The sequence below is a fragment of the Hyperoodon ampullatus genome (genome assembly GCF_949752795.1).
Source record: "Hyperoodon ampullatus genome assembly, chromosome: 12".
In the NCBI taxonomy this organism is placed as follows: Eukaryota; Metazoa; Chordata; class Mammalia; order Artiodactyla; family Ziphiidae; genus Hyperoodon; species Hyperoodon ampullatus.
In genome coordinates, this window is record NC_136925.1 from 41518891 (window position 1) to 41536147 (window position 17257).

General features: G+C 40.8%; 1 protein-coding gene and 1 pseudogene across 2 annotated transcripts in view; one reads left to right on the forward strand and one right to left on the reverse strand.

Moving 5' to 3' along the window:
- The window catches only part of SLC16A10 (solute carrier family 16 member 10), a gene marked incomplete at both ends in the record, with an annotated part of 145081 nt that overhangs the window by 26391 nt on the left and 101433 nt on the right, over window positions 1–17257 (forward strand). The window lies entirely within an intron of this gene.
- On the reverse strand, window positions 7753–8818 carry LOC307061627 (mitochondrial dimethyladenosine transferase 1-like; annotated as a pseudogene). Its single transcript has one exon. The product of its transcript is annotated as a mitochondrial dimethyladenosine transferase 1-like (transcript).

The following is a 17257-nucleotide window of genomic DNA, read 5'->3' on the forward strand; positions in this document are numbered from 1 at the left end:
TAAGGCTTGCAACTTGTGTATGTCTTTCTGGTTACTAGGAGTAGGCAAGAATTTTTCTTTTTTTAAGATTTTTTTTTTGATGTGGATCTTTTTTTTTTTTTTTTTTTTGCGGTACGCGGGCCTCTCACTGTTGTGGCCTCTCCCATTGCGGAGCACAGGCTCCAAATGCACAGGCTCAGCGGCCATGGCTCACGGGCCCAGCCTCTCCGCGGCTTGTGGGATCCTTCCGGACCGGGACACAAATCCATGTCCCTTGCATTGGCAGGTGGACTCGCAACCACTGCGTCACCAGGGAAGCCCGATGTGGATCTTTTTTTTTTTTTTTTTTTTTTTTTGCAGTACACGGGCCTCTCACTGTTGTGGCCTCTCCCATTGCAGAGCACAGGCTCCGGACGCGCAGGCTCAGCGGCCATGGCTCACGGGCCCAGCCGCTCCGCGGCATGTGGTATCTTCCCGGACCGGGGCACGAACCCGTGTCCCCTGCATCAGCAGGCGGAATCTCAACCACTGCGCCACCAGGGAAGCCCTATGGATCATTTTTAAAGTCTTTATTGAATTTGTTACAGTATTGGTTCTGTTTATATTTTGGTTTTTTGGCCGTGAGGCATGTGGGATCTTAGCTCCCCAACCAGGGATTGAACCTGCACCCCTTGCATTGGAAGGCAAAGTCTTAACCACTGGACCACCAGGGAAGTCAAATTGTTAGGATTAGGCAAATTGATAACATTATAAAATTGGTTTGAATATAGATTGTTTAGGAAGTGAGTCTTTTGCTGACAGCAGTTCCATTTATTTATGCCTTAAATATTTTGAAGAAGTCAACATAAACTACTGTATTTATTAGGTGCTAGGGGTGGGATGGGAATAAAGAAAAGTACACATTTCAATCCCAAGGGAATAAAATAAGGAGGAAGTCCTTGTCTCGTGTTTTCCACATGGGTACAGTGTCTCAAAGACAGACCAGTGTTCACCTTTTGGAGTTTGAGGTCTTCATTCAAGAGGTTCCCAAAGAACCTTTTTGAGAGTCAATGAAATTGCTCTGCAGGTGGAATCAGAGACATACTACTTATTTATCACGATCAGGATACTCCCATTTTGATAATAACAAAATTCACACACTTACACTGTAAATTGTTGCCTTGATAAGGTTTCTGGAAATAAAACAGAATTCTATGTATTGTTTCCAGTCAGTTAGAGAAGGATTTGTATTCTTATGGGAAACACAGTATTCTATACAGGACTGAATTACTATAGAACTAAAATATGAATTAGGACTATGGAAAACAAATGCAGACACAGAAATCTTCAGTAGAATGCATTTTATTTTTTAATTTTTTTTAATTTTTAAAATGTATTTATTTATTTTTGGCTGCTTTGGGTCTTCGTTGCTGCTCATGGGTTTTCTCTGGTGGCGAGCAGGGGCTACTCATCGTTGCGGTACGTGGGCTTCTCATTGCGGTGGCTTCTCTTATTGCAGAACACGGGCTCTAGGTGTGCAGGCTTCAGTAGTTGTAGCATGCGGGCTCAGTAGTTGTGGCCCGTGGGCTCTAGAGCACAGGCTCAGTAGTTGTGGCACATGAGCTTAGTTATTCCGCGGCATGTGGGATCTTACCGGACCAGAGCTCAAACCTGTGTCCCCTGCGTTGGCAGGCACATTCTCAAGCACTGCGCCACCAGGGAAGTCCCTAGGATGCATTTTAGAAGACTCACTTTAACTTTTGGAAGTCAGCTTTATTGAGGGATAATTTACATATGATAAAATTCACCAATTTTAAGTCTACAATTTGATGAGTTTTGACAAATGTATATGGTAATGTAATCACCATTGCAGTCATGATACAGGGCCTTCCATCACCCCAGGATGTTGCTGCATGCCCCTTTGCAGCCAGTCTATCCCTAGAACCTCTGCCCTTGACAACTATTGATCTGCTTTCTGTCACTGTAGTTTTGCTTTTTCTAAAATTTTCTGTAAGTGGAATCCCACAGTATGTTTTCTTTTGTGTCTAGCTTTCCCTCAGCATGATGCTTTTGAGACTCTACCATGTCGTTGCATGTACAGTTGGCCCTCCATATCCATGGTTTCGCTATCCTGGGTTCAACCAACCACAGATAAAAAATATTCAGAAAAAAAATTCCAGAAAGCTCCAAAAAGCGGAACTGTAATTTGCCACATGCTGTCAACTGTTTACGTAGTATTTACATTAGGTATTATAAGTAACCTGTTACTGAACCAAATTGGGTCTGCCCAAGGCAGGTGGTAAAGCCAATCTACTGACACCATGGTGAGGGAGAGCACAGCGTTTATTGCAGAGCCTCAAGCAAGGAGTCTAGGACAGCTTGTGTCAAAACACCTGAACTCCCCGTGGGGTTCAGCAAAACATTTTGAAAAGCCAGGTGTGGGAGGGGAGTCCCAGGGTGTGTGATCAGCTCGTGCACAATTCTCTGATTGGTTGATGGTGAGGTAACAGGGCAGGGTCACAGGGGTTAACACTATCAATCCTCAGGTGCCATTAGGTCTGGGGGCTACATGCTCATGGTCAAGTAGTTAATTTCTTCCATTTGGTGGTGGTTTTAGCATCTGTAAAATAACTCAGGAAATGTGCATCAGACACTATTATCTACACACTTCAGAGAGGAGCTAAAGCAGAGGATATGGGGGAGGGGTCTGTCCCGGGAAGGCCCCAAAGGGTCCTGCTGGGTTACAACCTAGAGATGGTTTAAAGTATGTATACAAGAGGGTGTGAATAGGTTATATGCAAATACTTCATCACTTTATATAAGGGACTTGAGCATCTGCAGACTTTGGTGTCTGCTGGGTTGCTGGAACCAACTCCTCCTAGATACTGAGGGACGACTGTACTAGCAGTTCAGTCCTTTTTATTGCTGAGTAGTATTCCGTTGCATGCCTATATTACAATTTTTTATCCATTCACATGTTGATGGACATTTGGGTTGTTTCCAGTTTTTGCCTGCTATGAATAGTGCTACTATGAGCATTTGCGTGCAAGTCTTTGTGTGGACATATGTTTTTGTCTCTCGTGCACCTTATTTTAATTTTCATTTTATTCTATAAGCTTACATGTATTTTTTAATTTAACAAGAGGATAATACTATGTATTTTTGTGTGTGTGTGTGTGTGTGTGACTGAATGAGGAGGTGAAATAGTATGCAAGGACTCTGGAAAGGCAGGTTTTTCACTTGGGTGATTTTAGGTGAATGGTGGTACTGCCAATCAAGAGAGTCAAATATGGCTGAGATTTTCTATTTTTTTAAAAAATGGAAGAGGGTCCATTGAAATGAGTCATTGGGAAATCACTGATGTCTTCAGCTAGCGCACACTCATTGGCCTGGGTGTGCAGGGAGTGGGGCCTGACTGTAGTCGGTGGAGCAGTGACTGGGACAGGGTCGGGATGGCGGTGCAAGCTTAGAAGTGAGAAAGGGGAGAAGTAAGGCGGTAGCTAGAAGAGGATTAGGGTCAGGGGTGGGGGGAATAACAAATTTTTTTAAACATGGGAGTAGCTTGAGGAGAAGGAGCCTGTAGAGAGGGAGAAGGTCAAGTTACCAAGTGGCTAGTTGATGGAATAAGATTCATGAGCAGGTCACAGATGAGGGAATTCAGAGCACAGCTGCTGCTGCTGGTGAGGCGGGGGGCAGTGCATTTGCCAGAGATGCCACCTATTCAGGACCTGGAGAGGGGAAAATAAGAACAGAAACAAATGGAGGGGTAGGGTTGGTGAGGATCAGGAAACTGAGGGGGCCTTTGCTTCCTCTGAGAAGGAGGGTATGTGTTAAGCATAACGTGGGATTTAACAGCAGATTTGAGAGTGGCAAAGGTTTGGGAGCTGATTACTGTTAAGGAAAAGGATTGAGAAGAGTTCTGAGAACTGAACCGAGATTGGAAATATTGGAAATTGTGAATTTGTAGTGAAACCCGTTTCTAAGGTTGTGGCTTTTTTTTTTTTTTTCTTTTTTTCCTTCTCAGCTGTGCTCTATGGGCTGTGTGAGCAGAGTAGGTGAACTGAACAATTCAGTAAGGTTAGAAGAGAATTGAAGCAATGTAGTTTCACACTTTCTGTCTCCTTTCATCTGTGTGCTGTATGGCTTCCTCTTCTCTCCACCTTTTATGCACCATTCTGAGATGCGGAAGTTCTCACGTGTTATAAGTCTTTGGTGAAGTTGATTCAACATTTAACAACCTAATACAATTTTTAAATGCTGTTTTTTTATTGTAGTAAAATATATATAACAAAATCTATCATTTTAACCATTTTTAAGAGTACACTTCAGTGGCATTAAGTACATTCACAGTGTTGTGCGTCCATCACCACTATACCACAATTTTAATTAGAAGCATGACTGTCATCTCTTTTCCTCCCTTTGTATCACTCCTGATTTATAACTTTAACATAGTTCTTTACCGGGTAGACTATTTGTATTTTTGAAATTGAGGTAACGATAACAGTATGTACTGAGCTTAACTTGGGCAGGTGCTGTGCAAGGCACAAATTGTGGCATTAGCTTTCTTTCTGTTTGGTTGTAATTATGTGTTAATGTCTGTCTTCCTTACTAAATGTATAAGGCCCATGAGAACGGGGGCTATCTATGTCTGCCTTGTTTACAATTATATCTGTACTGCCCAGAACAGTGCTTGACACATAGTGGGCATTCAGTGAAGTTTTTGAACAAATGAAAGTCCTTCACTGAGAGAATTTATTTGTTTAATAAGTTCTTTCTGAATGCTTCATATGAAGTAGGCGAAACTTGTTTTCACACATTAATACAGATTATACGGCATGGTACTTTCCAATGTCTAGTTAATGAGTAAAAATCAAAAAGGGTTTATATTTGCAGGTTCACCATGGAAGGTATTAGAGCAGACTGTGCATTAAACAAATGGTTGTACAGAATTGACAGCAATAATCCCAAAGCTTGAAGGCTGTGGGTTAATTAGGATAACTTGACAGAAAGTGAGTCAATCAAACTTGACAGTTTGAAAGAATGTTCCAATAATTTATGTTCAAATACACATCAAATATGTCAGCAAGTAACAGGAACTTAAGTTGCAGAATGCTCCAAAACACCAGAATACCTGCAGATTTTATGGCTTACGGAACGTTTTGGAGAAAGAAAATCAGTAAAATGGTTGGGGACTGTTTAGTTCTATTACCTTATACTAAATAAAATACACTAGAGTTTAAAATATTATCTTTGTTAAAGGTAAAAAGATATAGTTTATTAATAAATTAATTGAGGAATTCTATTTTTCTTTAAAAAGTACATTTATTAATGAATCCAGTAATACTTTAATTTTTTTAAGAAATATGCATAAATATGGGTGTTTCTCTGTTAGCTGCTATTAGATAAACTAGTGTCATAAGCTTGTGGTTAAATGGAGATAAAGGGGCAAAATACAATCTAAGTGTTAATTCTTACAGGGACGTATTATATTGCTAATTATCACAGTATGCCTCTGATTCTGGAAGGTAAGGGCTCTGTATGTGTGTTTGGCCACTGAGGCTCTTTTTAGAAATAAAATCTGTCTCCACCAAGGTATTTTTGTATCATATGGAAAGAGAAAATAAAAAGCTATTAGGAACTCTAGTCCTATTATTTTCTTACCTTTTAAAACTCCGAATAAGCTAAAACTGGAGTTTGGCTTTAGGAACCAGTAATGGAAATTTTCTTATGTCTCATCAGCAAAATCTAGTACTGAGTGATCATTATGGCTTTTCACTGAATGATGGTGCGTGTGTGTCTATGTGTGTAGGAGAGCAGACAGACAGACAGTGGACACAGGTCTTCGAGTAGACTTCCTCAAGTAAAGTAATAGAAAGGAGGAACATAAATGAGCAGGGGAGGGGAGTGGAGAGAGGAGGTGGGATGGAAGGGCAGGGAGGAGCAGAAGCAGAGGAAGCAGACTGAGACTGCAGTCCCTGTTGTGTAAATGCCGCTTGCTTGTCGTCTCTCCGTCCCTGTGGCCTGCCCTGTCCTGATGCTGGTGTTGGGCCCCCTTGGAGTCAGTGAGCAGAGTTGGCTGGGTAAGGGCGGGTGGGGTAAAGGCGGGTGGGGTCTGGGGTCTTAGTGCCTGTTTGGTTGACATGAGCAGACTGCATCTCCAGCTGGGCTCTGGAGTAGCAACAGCACAGATTTCCAGGGAACAGTTCCTCCTGTCATCATTTTTTTTTTGAGAGAGAGAGAAAAAGCATTTTTGTACTTTTTTTTTAAAAATTTATTTTGGGCTGTGTTGGGTCTTCGTTTCTGTGCGAGGGCTTTCTCTAGTTGTGGCAAGTGGGGGCCACTCTTCATCGCGGCGCGTAGGCCTCTCACTATCGCGGCCTCTCTTTTTGCGGAGCACAGGCTCCAGACGCGCAGGCTCAGTAGTTGTGGCTCATGGGCCTAGTTGCTCCGTGGCTCGTGGGACCTTCCCAGACCAGGGCTCGAACCCGTGTCCCCTGCATTGGCAGGCAGATTCTCAACCGCTGCGCCACCAGGGAAGCCCCCATTTTTGTACTTCTAATTGAGCAGCAAGGGAAATAAACAGGTGAGAAGGTGGGCAGAGAAATATGGTGTAATCTTAGTTCTCAAACTACAAAGTACTTTAGTGAAATAAAGGAACCTAGATTTTATTAGCAACTAACTTTTAAATTTAGTCATTAGCAAGAGCTAATTTATTCATTAATTAGCTGTAAAATGAACTTTTAAATTTATTCATTAGTAATAAGAATCCTAGCCCTTATGATAGTTTATATATAGCTTATTGTTCTCAGTAATTAAGCTCTGGTAATTGGTCCTCTAAAAATGCCAAATTCCAACTTAAAATTTCAAATAAACATAAATAAAAAATGTCCATATTTGCAGTATCTACATTTTTTTTTGCCCAAGTCCCAGGATAGTCCCAGGATTGAAGTGAGGTAATAAAATTTTAATTAAGATGTTAAATCTGATAACCTACAAGGCAAAAATTAACACATTGTGGAATCGGTTCCTCTATCATAAGGGAAAATGTGCTTTTCTCACTGCAGCTTCATCCAGGTCCTTAAAAGTCCTTAAAAATTCCTCCAGCAGCGAGTGGCCCGGGGAGCCGGGCAAGGGCAGCTCGCTGGACTGAGATGAGGGCAGCCTGAGCAGTGGCACCCAGAGCAGCGGCTGCCCCCCGGCCGGGAGCAGGCACGATGCCCAGAAACACCCCCACGAGGGCCTGGCCGACTTCTCCGACAGTCTCATCAAAGAGAGTGACCTTCTGAGCGACGACGAGGAGGAGGACTACCACCAGACTGGGAAGCAGGGCAGCCCTACCAAAGGCATCGAGATCCAGTTCCAGAGACTGAGGATCTCGGAGGACCCGGATGCTCGGCCAGCTGAACAGCCGCCCGGCAAGGACGGGCAGCCCAAGCTGGTCCGGGGCACTTCTGCGCCTTCAAACGAAAAGCCAACAGCACCAAGAGGGACAGGGGAACTCTGCTGAGGGCGCAGATGCGTCACCAGTCCCTGGACAGTCAGTCGGAAAATGCCAACCTTGATCTCAGCTCCGTTCTTGAGCGAGAATTCAGCGTCCAGAGCTTAACGTCGGTTGTCAACGAGGAGTGTTTTTATGAAACAGAGCCATGGAAAGGCGTAATACAGGTCAATCCAGATATGGGTTAAGTTGCTGGTTTCACTTATTTGATGATATTTATTCTCTTTACCAAGCTGTAAAAGGGGAATAAGTCACACTTGGGGAGCACACATATGAGAAGTGCAACACTGTGAAAATCAACATCCAGTTGGCTGCCAGCCCCTGAAGTAGCAGCTACACTCTGTAACTCTCCTTGTCATCCCCTTTTTTTCTGATTTTTGCTTGAGTTCTTCTCTGAACTTGTAAGCAAAGAGGTGTGGGTCTTCATCATACATTTTTCGGTATGCGTCACAGAGGCTCTTAAAATGTAAGACAGAGAGCTGGGTGGCTCGAAGAGTAGGGTCCACATCTGCCAAGTGTAACAGTTTCCCAGTGCTTTCTAATCGCCGAGCTTCAGGGAATAACATTCCAAGCCCTCGATGGCAGTATTTCCTTCGGAACTGAAAGGCATTCTGAACGACTCTCTCCACGAGCCTGAATGGCTGCTCTATCTTGGGCCGGGTCAGGGGGGTGAAATGCACCACCCCCGAGTCCACCTCTGGTTTGGGGATGAAAGCCTGACCTGGAATTGTCAAGATGTGCTGAACGTCACAGAGGTACTGGGCCATGATGGAGAGGCGACTACGCTGCTTGCTTCCTGTACTGGCTGTAAGTCTCTCTGCCACTTCCTTTTGAAAAGTCAAAGCCATCTGGGTTCTGCCATAAGCAAAAGATCCATTTCTATGAGAAACATTTTCAAGCCATGTGATATCAGTGGAGTTGATACACTAAAAGGCAGATTTCCAATAATATGTACATTTGGAGGATCATCCTCCCACTGTCTTTGAGACTTTCTGGAAAAGCCCTTTCTATCTTAAATGTCAAGACATCTCCATGGACAATTCTCAGTTTTCCAGGTGCTGCATCAGAAAGCATCTGTAATCCAGGAATAAATCGACTATCCTTTTCAACCACCAGAAGAAGTTCAGCAACACCGGCATTGAGAATGGATCTTGTGATTCCCCCAGACCCAGGGCCCACTTCATAAACATAAGCATTTATCCGACTGCCAGCTTTCCTTACAATTTTATCTGTCAGCCTCAAGTCCAAGAGAAAATTCTGGGATAGCTGCTTCACGACTTGCAGTCTAAACAACTTAATGATTTCTCGAATCGTGGGTAATGGCAGGAGACGGAAAGTGCCGAGCGTCCTGGAGGCGGCCATGAGCCCCGACCTGGCCGCACAGCTCTCACGCAGGTCCTTCCCCGCGGTTCCTTCCTCCTGTCATCATTTTTATTCCTGAATCATCATGTTTAGTTATGCAGTTGTCTGCTGTCCCCAGCTACTTACATATCAAGGAAGCGTCTTCTGTTTATCTTCTTTCCTTCCCTTTTTTCTTATTTCCATTTCGTTACTCCTTTTCTTTGTTTTAGCCAAGCACACACATTTGAGCAATAATGGTTGCCATTTTCACTAGCTAGCATAGGACTTGCTCCTTACCTAGAGGACTCCTAATCTTGTGGTGTGTAGTAGTGAGTTAAGAACATTTAAAGATGCCACATACATGTAACAGTATTGGTAAATCTCATAGTATTGGATGAAAATATGAAGTTGTAGAATGTTTAACATGATACCATTTACATTTCATTTAAAAAAAAAACCATGGAAAAAATACTACCACATTTCATAGAATTTAAAACACTGTTGCTGAGATGCACCCCTATTTTATGTACACTGACGAAGGGGAAAACCTGCAGATTAAATTGTGATGTAGTGCTTTATTGTGGATAGTAAGGTGCATCCCAGTTTTAGAGATATAATATGAAAAGGCATGCGTTTTAGAATTGAATAAGGTAAATATATTTTATTGAAATATACTTATGTAATAAAAATATAAAAACACGCATTGAAATGATAGAGCTAATTCAGTATGTGATTTATCTCTATGAAGGGAGGGAGGGAAACAGATAATGGGGGCACACGAGGGGCTTCAACTCTCTATATTTTTAAATCTAAAGCAAATATTGCAAAACGTTAGATTAGATAAAGTTGGTTGGGGACTTCCCTGGTCGCGCAGTGGTTAAGACTCTGCACTCCCAATGGAGGGGCCCCGGGTTCGATCCCTGGTCAGGGAACTAGATCCCACATGCATGCCGCAACTAAGAGTTTGCATGCCACAACTAAGAGTTCATGTGCCAAAACTAGGGAGCCTGCCTGCCGCAACTAAGACCCAGCACAACCAAATAAAAATAAATAAATAAATATTAAAAAAGATAAAGCTGGTTGGTGAGTTCCTATAATTTTATGTATGCTGTAAATATTTCCTAATGAAAAGTATATATTTAGAAGCTACATAAAAAGCAAGTTGCAAAAGCCTATATGTAGTGGATCTTGTTTTACTTTCTAGTATAGTATTGTTGGCCCTCCATGTCTACGGTTCTATATCTGTGAATTCAGCCAACTGTGGATCGAAAATATTCCGGGAAAAAAAATTCCAGGAAGTTCCAAAATGCAAAACTTGAATTTGCCACATGCCTGGCAACTATTTACATAGTATTTACATTGTATTTACAACTATTTACATAGCATTTACATTGTATTAGATATTATAAGTAATCTAGAGATGATTTAAAGTATATAGGAGGATGTACACCATTTTATATAAGGGACTTAAGCATCCCTGGAATTTGATATCCAAGAGGGATATCAAACCAACCCCCTGCAGGTACTGAGGGACAACTGCAATTGATTTTGTGTTCTTTCAGACTTTTTCCTATATCTATCATACCACAGCAGTGGGATTTGTTGTTGTTGTTGGAAGGCCGAGGGCTTTCTACATCTCCGTTTTTGTGTATGAATTAAAAGATAATACTGAAGCCCATGCGCCCTAAAGCCTGTGCTCCACAGCAAGAGAAGCCACCGCAATGAGAAGACCGTGCACGACAATGAAGAGTAGCCCCCGCTCACCGCAACTAGAGAAAGCCCGCGCACAGCAATGAAGACCCAAATCAGCCAAAAATAAATAAAATTTAAAAAAGAACAGAAATACTTTAGAAAAAAAGATGTATCATGTGTTGTCTTAGTAATGATAAAAAGTGGAAAGTTGTTAATGATAAAGATGTTACAGGATGAAGAGAATTGGCTGGCATTATTTCTTGCTGTTTATAAGTAGTGAGAAAGTGTTTCCATTATTTGTTTCTTTGAAGCCATTTTTCTGGTTGCTCCCTTATTTCTTTTTCAGTCGTGGTGTCTAGAGAAGAATCAGGTCTTGAGAAAAAGGATCACTGTACAAGTTGAACAAAAATAAGTACTGTCTCTTCAGATTTCTAGGTGTGATACTTTTAAAATAAGGTCATGAACCTTACAAACTCTTTCTTTATCCTTTTACTGAAACCTAAAGGAGTGTTTTGCCCTCCTACCACCAGATGAAAGGACTGTAGCAGGATGTTGCTTATTATGTCCCAAGCGTTGAGGAATCAGGGGCCGAAGGAGTGTAGTATGTCTTATCACACTGCCTTTAGCGACCCATTACCTCCCACACCCATGAAAAGGGAATATTTCTCACATGCCATAATATTTTTAGCATCACACTTAGGTGTTTAATAATCCTTACTGTTTGATTGAAAAAACAATTTGGCAAGGTCTATTTAAAAAATGCCAGGGCTTCCCTGGTGGCGCAGTGGTTAAGAACCCGCCTGCCAATGCAGGGGACATGGGTTCGAGCCCTGGTCCGGGAAGATCCCACATGCCACGGAGCAAATAAGGCTGGGCACCACAACTACTGAGCCTGCGCTCTAGATCCTGTGAGCCACAACTACTGAGCCTGCGTGGCACACCTACCAAAGCCCGTGTGCCTAGAGCCCGTGCTCTGCGATGAGAAGCCACCACAATGAGAAGCCCGCGCACTGCAATGAAGAGTAGCCCCCGCTCACCGCAACTAGATAAAGCCTGCGCACAGCAATGAAGACCCAATGAAGCCAAAGATAAATACAATAAATAAATACATTAAAAAAAAAGCCAAATATAGTCAGACCACTTAACCCAGAATCTCATTCCCTAGGACCTTGCCTAATGACTTCTAAGAAAAAGCTTTATGCATGAAGATCTTCACGATACCGTTACTGTAAAAGAGTAAAACTTTGGAGTCAAATGCCCCCAAATATAGAAGTGGTTAAATAAATGATGTTGATCTACTTTATGAATTATGTTGCAACTGATAATGATAATGACTTCTATCTAGCAACATGGAAAATGTTTGATGGTGATACATAGTCAGGGTGTATCACCCAACTGTGACTCTAAAAATGTGCACGAACGTGAACGAAGATGAAGGGAATATGGAGAAACAAACAAGCAGTAGTTGTATTAGAATGGTAGAATTTTGAGTGGATTTCTCCCCTCACCATTTGTTAAAAAAAAAAAAAAAAAAAAATTGTACTTATATTTTTTGGGGAGCCAGATCTTTTAAAGAAAAATTTGCATTTCTAAGAAAATAGCAGATATTAGGATGGGGGGTACTAGAAGATGCAAAGTAGTGGCCCTTTTGATGATAAAACAAAAACATTCTAAACCAGGTTTGCTTTAGCAACGCACAAATTGATTATTTAAATTTTGTCTTTTAGAAGTAAGTTGGCTGAGGGCAAGTGTGTGGAAATCAGAGTATTGAAGAGGATTGGTACAAGAAGTGGGAGGATCAAAGCTGATGTGACTAGCTTATTCATTTGCACTACCAAAATAAACCAAAATTTTGGACTGTGTCTGCTTTAGTCAATATTTGGTTATTTGCTTTGAAGCTATTTGTTTGCAATAATGCCATTAACATCCTCAACAGAGCCAAAGTCTGACCCTGAGATGGTAGAATCTTAACTAATTTTATCATTTACATAGAAACTGAAACTTCTGAGGGCATGAAGGACCATTTCTTTTCTCTGTACTTCTTCCTTTGATTTTTACATCACCAGTGATTTATGGCTACCAAAAAAAAGTCCTATAATTAACTCACAGTTAAGTCATCTTACCATCATAGGTAGAATGAGGCTGGTGATGATTGGGGAGGGAATAGAAAAAGACTAATAGACTGAAGAATTTTAGACATCTAAGGCCTTGCTGACCAGTTAATCCAGCCCCTTCACTTTATATGTAAGTAAATAAATCCCAGGGACTCAGCAATGAGCCTGCGTTTTAGGCCTCCAAATTTAGTGCCCTTTCTACTGTACCACAAGGAAGAAGGAGGGAAAGGGAGAGAGAGCAGAGGCAAATTATTGACATTTTAGGGGCCATTTTTTCAGGATGGACAGAACATTGGATATGACATCATTATTACCTTAACTTCCAGTTTTTACGACGACTACCACTCCAAAGCAAAAATAGGTAAAAAACAACAGACAACTCACCAGATTAGAAATACAATATAGCACGAAAAAATATGCAATGTCATTGAAGAAATGTAAAATATAAAGTAAATACATCTTGCTGCCTCAAGGTGAAACATTTACAGACGAACTTTATCATTCAGACCATTGGCCTTGTAAGGCTTCTTGTTGACAATCTACTCTATTTTTAGGAAATTAACTACAATTGAAAAACTGATGCAAACAGTAAAAGGCAAAGTACAACCTGGAAAGTGAATTTCCTGAAAGTTGTGGTAGCCTTACACCTCTTTTTGTTCATTCACTCAGTCCTGTGTGACACCCATAGGTGATTTAGCCCAGGTGGTTTTGCTGAAGTGGACCACTAGGAAGGAAGCTGTGAAGGGCTCAAAGCAGTGGAGAGTAGGTATCAGCACATAATTTTACTTTCCTCTCCTGCCCCACACAACTAGAGAAGCTGGCTCAGATCTGACTAAGGAAATGTCCTCATCCCCATCCAGAAGATACTTCAGGGCCCTAGGAGGACGAAACCAGGGAAAGAGAAACATCAAAACAGGAGTGGGACCAAAGGCAAGCGCAGTAACAGGAGATGTGCTGCTGAAGAAGATGGGGGTGGGACTTTGCTGTGACTCTGAAGGCAAGTGGGTTCAGCGAAGCCAAGATCAAGGGGACTGAGTGGGCTGTCTGTCCTTGGTAACCATGTGCCACATCTTCTGAACAGACCTTATCAACTGGGCTAAATCAGCCCAGGAGTTCTGAAAAGAAGATTGAACTTAATATTACTGACACACAGGGACTTCCCTGGTTAAGACTCTGCGCTCCCAATGCAGGGGGCATGGATTTGATCCCTGGTCAGGGAATTAAGATCCCACGTGCTGTGCAGTGCAGCCAAAAAAAAAAAAAAAAAAAAAAATCACCTACACACAAATAGGTCTCCTCAGATTCTTATTGGAAGTAAACAGGGTAAAAGTAGTAAATATTCAATGTTGCTTTCTAAACTAAATTATATATTTTAGAGATGGGCCCAGTCAGCACATAGAGATGCTTCATTCTTTTTCATCGTCTGTAGCAAGAGTTGACAAATGGTTTTATATCCTAAAAGGGAAAGTTATGGGTCAAAGGGTATGTGCATTTTTCCACACTTTTAAAAACGTTATTTAACAATAAAGTTGCAAGAATAAGAATAGTGTAAAGAATTGCTGAAAACCCTTTATCATCACCTAACATTTTATTCCATTTGCTTTATCATTTGCTCTCTTCTCTCTCTCGTGCTCTCTGTCTGTTCATTTACGTATACATACATGTATTCGAGGAAACGTTTTTTCTGAGCCATTTAAGTTGAATATATTATTGCCCTTTCCCTTTAAATGCTTCAATGTGTATTTTCTCAAAATAAGGATATCCTCTTATATAACCACAAGTTATTAACTTCAGTAAATTGAACATAGATACAATATATTTCTCTAATATATGCCATCTGAATTTAATTTCATCATTTGACCCAATAATATGCTTTTTGGTATGTATTTATAATTTTAACAAAAATTACCATATTGTCTCCGTAGAGGTGGTGCCACTTTACATTCCCAAAAGTAGTATATGAGAATGCACAATTTACCCTCAATTGCACTAACACAATTAGTTAACAGCTTTTGACAGTGTGTTAGAGAAAGAGTGGTATTTCATTATAACATGTTTCTCTTATTCTGGGTAAAATTATATTATGGAAAATTGTAATAGGTAATCATTATGGTGTCTTATATGGGTAATTTTTTTTTTTTTTTTTTGCGGTACACGGGACTCCCACTGCTGTGGCCTCTCCCGTTGCGGAGCACAGGCGCCGGACGCGCAGGCTCAGCGGCCATGGCTCACGGGCCCAGTTGCTGCGCGGCATGTGGGATCTTCCTGGACCGGGGCACGAACCCATGTCCTCTGCATCGGCAGGTGGACTCTCAACCACTGCGCCACCAGGGAAGCCCAATGGGTAATTTTAATAATAATTATGGATAAGGTTGAGGATCTTTTGTGTTCAGAGAGTCACTTATTTGTATTTCCTTCTTCTAAACTGTCTCTTATATCCTTTGTTTTTCTACTGGGATGTTGGCTTTTTTATTGATTTGTAGGAATTCCTAATTTATTGAGAAGCTCAGCCATTTGTCAGTGATATGAGCTACAAATATTTTTCTCAGTTTGTCATTTGCTTTTTGTCTTTATGGTGCTTTTGTTTTTGGTTTTTTTAAATTATTTATTTATTTAGGCTGTGTTGGGTCTTAGTTGTGGCACGTGGGATCTTTAGTTGCAGCATGTGGGATCTAGTTCCCTGACCAGGGATCGAACCTGGGCTCCCTGCATTGGAAGCGCGGAGTCTTACCCACTGGACCACCAGGGAAGTCCCCTACAGTGTTTTAAAAATTGTTGCTGTTTGTTTGCATTTGGGACATTTTGAAGCCATGAAGTACTGGCAGGAATATTTTGTATTATATTTAGATTTTATAATCAACTACACAGATGTGCTTAGATATCAGTAGATACCCTAATATAAGAAAGGAAGAGACAGATTTTCACCTCTTAGTATAAGGAGTGAGTAAGCCAAATAAAATAGGATGCATTTATCTTGGACTTAAATAATTGCTGTTAACCCCACTGTGCCATGGGTTGTTAACTCTGGCTCTCAGAAAAAAATGAAAAACAGTTATGGTGAATATATTTAAAGTTGTCTGAAACTTGATCGTATCCAGGCCTTATCTAGGACTTGGAATTTTGGAAACTAAAGAACACTACAAAAGAACTCCATAACCTTACTAGTTTGGAAACCATGGTACTGGTAGGATTTCTGGTCTTTATTTTTATTATTTTGGATGTCTTCCTTCAAATATTTTATGTATCCACACTCATAATTTCCATGATAAAGGAATTTCTTTTAAAGCTGATTAGGGGCAGTTTTTTTTTAGACTTTTTTTTTATGTGGACCAATTTTAAAGTCTTTATTGAATTTGTTACAATATTGCTTCTGTTTTATGTTTTGTTTTTTTGGCCCTGAGGCATGTGGGATCTTAGCTCCCCTACCAGGGATCGAACCTGTGCCACCTGCATTGGAAGGTGAAGTCTTAACCACTGGACCACCAGGGAAGTCCCATAGGGGCAGTTTTTAAATATGTAGCTGGTTTAAATCATTAAGTAGTATTAATGGGAACATCCATCATAGAAATTAAAATATTTAGAATATTAAAAATGTGGTCACAACTGTATTGCTTGCATCTGTCTCTATAAATGCTGATTTGCACGTCTTCATATTGCAGAATCACACTGACATTCAGAGAAAGATGCTGACATTGTTCTTCCAACATCTCTAGTTTGGGTTTCATGAAGTATTTCTTCCATTTCTCCTTTTCCTCTGTGTAATACTTTCTCAGATTCTTGGAAAAATAATCAAGACATTTTCCTCTGGGTCTATTTATGATCACTGGCATAGTACCAGTGTGAAATGTGCTCATTAACATTGTTTTAAAGTATACATAAGTACACAAAAATGGGCCCCTGCACCAGAGATTTGAGTTGAGACATGTTAGTTTTCCTACATGTCACTGTTTTAGAGATTTAACTTAGTTTAATTTAGGGCCAGATAACTCTGGCAGCCTTTGCATTTTCAATATATTTTTCTGCACTTTAAGAGTTTCTACACAGTATAAATTTCATATCTTAAATGGAAGTAAAGTAAAATGCCAATAGGAATCTGTTACTGTGTGTATATCTCCAGTCCAAAATTACTAAAAAAGGAAAAAAAGCAACATATAATGTTGGATTTGTATTTTATATTGTAAATCTATCAGACATAAAACTCCCCTTTCAAATTGCTATAAACATTTCTAAACACTCTCAATTTCTTTAGTTATCTTTTTTTTTTTTTTTTATTAGTTTCTGCTTTATAACAAAGTGAATCAGTCATACATATACATCTGTTCCCACATCCCCTCCCTCATGCATCTCCCTCCCTCCCACCCTCCCCATCCCACCCCTCCAGGCAGTCACAAAGCACCGAGCTGATCTCCCTGTGCTCTGCGGCTGCTTCCCACTATCTATCTACCTTACGTTTGGTAGTGTATATATGTCCATGCCTCTCTTTCCCTTTGTCACAGCTTACCCTTCCCCTTCCCCATATCCTCAAGTCCATTCTCAAGTAGGTCTGTGTCTTTATTCCCGTTTTACCCCTAGGTTCTTCATGACATTTTTTTTTTTTTTTAAATTCCATATATATGTGTTAGCATACGGTATTTGTCTTTCTCTTTCTGACTTA